The following is a 3,981-nucleotide window of genomic DNA, read 5'->3' as shown; positions in this document are numbered from 1 at the left end:
AAAAAAGACAAAAAAAAAAAAAAAAAAACATGTTGAAGGGATACCTGCACTCCCGTGTTTATCACAGCTCTATTTACAATAGCCAAGATATGGAACCAACCTAAGTGTCCATCGTCAGATGACTGGATCAGGAAAAGTGGTATATATACATAACAGAGTACTACTCAGCCATAAAAAAGAATAAAATTTTGCCATTCACAGCAACTTGGATGAGCTTGTAGAAAATTATATTAAGTGAAATAAGCCAAGCATAGCAAGAAATACCACATTTCCTCATTCATGAGAAGGAGCTAAAAAATAAATAAAGGATAGGAAAAGGAATGAAGGAAGGAAGGTAAAGAAAGAAATAAAAAAGAAAGAAAGAAAGAATCACAATAATAGATTGAACTTTCCAAAGGAGGGAACAGAACTGTGGTTACTGCAGTCAGAATGTGGGAGTGGGAGGAGATTTGGGAAGAAATTGATTAATGGACACAAAGAATGCTTACATTTTATAATGATGAATATGCTAATTGTCCTGATTTGATCATCACTATTGTACACAAGAATTTATAGTCAACTCTGTGCCTCACAAACATACATAATCACTTATGTTTCAATAAAAAATATATAAATAAATAAATTCCCCCCCCCAAAAAAAGGACTTTCTTTCCCTCCTTCCATCTTATGCCTTGTGAGGACACAGTGTCTCTCCCCTCAGTAGGACGTAGCAACAAAGTGCCATCTTTGAAGCAGAGTAGCCCTCAGCTGACACCAGTGCCAATGCCTCAATCTTGGACTTCCTAGCCTTCAGAACTGTAGGAAATATATATCTGTTCTTTATAAATTACTCAATCTGTGGTATTCAGTTATAGTAGCACAAACAGACTAAGCCACTTTATGGATCTTCAGTTTTTGAGGGTTTTTTATTTTTAATATGGAAAATTAAATGTTACTCACTTAGTACTGATTCTTTACCAATTTTTTCACCTGTCTTCCATAAATCTAGAACTATAAAAAAATGAGAAAGATTTTACTAAGTAAAACTGTAAAATTTAAACAAAAAGTTAAATTAGCAAGTGACATATGGATTCAAACTGCCACCATTAAAATTATTTGCAATCAAATATTTAATAAATAAAATCTAAGATGACAAACAGCATTATTGATACACACAATCTTAAAATATTCAATTCAAAAAACAGACTTTGATATGGTCAACACATATCTGACAGAAAATGTTCCAAAGTTTTAATGATAAGCTAACGTTATTTGTTGGTATAAGTTACAAAAATGTGAATGAATGATATAATGTATTCTTTGTAATTCAACACCAAACGAGTTTGATTAGAAATTGCTACAACTTTCCTGGGGACATTTACATAAAGAATGAAGAATTTCCAAATCTCTGACTCTCCAATTTTATGTTTGAAAATTCATCTTAAGGAAATAATTTTGAAAGGCCCAAAATATTTTAAAAATGATGTTTTATCATCATGCTACCTATAAATAAGAAAAAAAAGCAATCTAAATTTTGAACATTAGATTACTTAATTGTATTCTACAGCCAGTAAATAATACTGCAGATATATCTTTGCTATGGGTTGAATATGTCCTCCAAAGATTATATATTAGAAACTTAATCCCCATTGTGATAGGGTTAAGAGGGTGGGAAATCCTATTATGCTAACTGAAATGTGGGACCTTTAAGAGACGATTAGATTGTGAGGACTGTACCTGGCATGGTCCACGCCATGGAAGGGTCCTAAAGGAGTCAGCTTGGGCTGCCCTCTCTGAGTTGGCAGGGCCACTGGAGGGAGAGCTGCTGGCAAGGCCGCAGCTACGATCATTTGCTGCAACCAGAAGGGTTGCCTGCCTCGGCTTTGTGGCTTTTGCCTTCTCTTTCGATATTTTGGTTAGTGTGGCAGTTCTCTAAATTCCTAAAATATTATAAAAATAACACAAATATTATGCAGTCATTGAACTAAACATTCCCACAGAAGGATCCGAGTAAATTGGACAATTTAAAATTATCCCCTTGTGATAAATTGACCACACCAACATATGTTCCAAAAGCACCGCTCATGACTAAATATGAGCTGCAGCCTAATGTAAGTTGGCAAACATCATTTACTGGAGGTTATATTAATGGCAAGAGAATGGTTGGCATTAATGAGAAATTATATGATTGGGACAAATTAAGTATATGGGAACGAAACTGTAGAACCCCCTTTACTTGGTGGTATCCAGTTTTAAATAAATCATTAAGAATTAGATATTGGGATAAAAATATATGCTGTAAAATTATTAAACCTGCAAAATTAGACCTAAGAGGCAAATGTAACTGGTTTTGTGAGGGATGGTGCTGTGCGCAAGGACACTTTAACATTTAGATCAAGATTATAGGGCCACAGCGAATGCATAACCTCAAGATGTGCATGATAATGCTGCTCAAATATCCACTGTTCTTTTTCCATATGAACAGTAGGTTCATTCCATTAGAACATAAGATCATTACACTCCCATTAGAATTTAAATGTTAACATTGTTCCTTTTAGCAAATTTGTACTTACATTTAGCAATAGACATAGGTCATATGATAGTACTGTCTGTCACTTTGCAACTGCAAGAGTCCCACCCTGTTAATAGGGTAGATATTAACCACAGCTTGCCAACCAGTAAAGGTCACAGGTTAACTTCAGGACAATGAGAACATGGTCCCAATCTGATAACCTGATACCAAAAAGAGGAAGCACGAGCTAATCACCTGAGATGTGCTAACGAAGGAAAAAAAAAAACTGGCTTCCCCTATCCTTTTTGAATTATTAAGCTTGCTGATGTAATAAAAAATAGTAGTCAAAAATCCCCTGCAGATAAAAAACTAAATAAAAGGCATTGTCTCATGTTCTACTGTGCTCCAGCTGCAACATGCTGACAGCCCGCAGAGAGAGAACATGCATACTGATGCATTGAGGTCTCCGTCTGTGTTTTTTATTTTTGCCGGCTTCCTCATCCCACTTTCAAGGACCCACAAACTTGACTGGAGCTGGTCTCCGGCATGTACCCTTGTGAATGGATTGATCCATTCATGGAGACATGGGTGTGGTTCTGCTTGCTTTAAAAGGAGAGCACATGAGGAGATTTGCTTTATCATCCTCAGCCATTCTCTCCATGTGATACTCTATGTCACCATAGAGTCACTCCACCAGGAAGAAGGCCATCATCAAATGTGTTCCCTGGTCTTTGGACTCCCCAGCCTCTGAAAATAAGAAATAAATTTTATTTCTTTATAATTATTCATATTCAAGGTATTTTGCTATAAGCAACAGAAATGGACTAATACAATATTTATCAGTCTTTACAGTTGTTTGCTATTTCTAGTTACTAGATAAAACTGGTTACCAAGTTATATAAATGGCATAATCTCATATTAAAATGTAATATAATATATAAAAATTTGCATCTACAGAAAAACTTTTACTAGATATAACCTAAAATATTTAAAAGGATTATATCCATACTGTAAGATTTCCTCTTTTTAGTTATATTTTATTACTTTTTATAATGATTATGAAATACTAGTAAAATTTTAAAGAGCACCAAAAATTAATATTCTTCCCTCAACAGAAAAAAAGTAGTAGAAAAGAAATATATATTGGAGAGAAAAGAAGAAGGAAAATGCCATGATCAAAATGGTGGAAAAAATATTAAGAATGTTTTAGAGAATGTCAAAGGAAAATAGGGAAAAAAAATCATAATCATCATGTTAAAGGCCACACAGTCAGACAGAACACCACCAATACGGCTCAGAGGTACAATATAGCAATGATTACAATAATAGCAATTATTATAATAAGTCATCTTGGAAAAGACATAGTATGTCTCATGGTTAGGAGGCTCATTTTGACCAACAAGAAAAAAGAAAACATGGTGTTAGTCAAAAATGGGATTTTCCAAACCATGGATCTTTGAAAAGGGATGTTTAGAAAAGCAAATGATCAG

Source organism: Galeopterus variegatus, unplaced genomic scaffold, assembly GCF_000696425.1.
Source record: "Galeopterus variegatus unplaced genomic scaffold, G_variegatus-3.0.2 Scaffold637, whole genome shotgun sequence".
In the NCBI taxonomy this organism is placed as follows: domain Eukaryota; kingdom Metazoa; phylum Chordata; class Mammalia; order Dermoptera; family Cynocephalidae; genus Galeopterus; species Galeopterus variegatus.
This window is presented reverse-complemented; position numbering follows the sequence as displayed.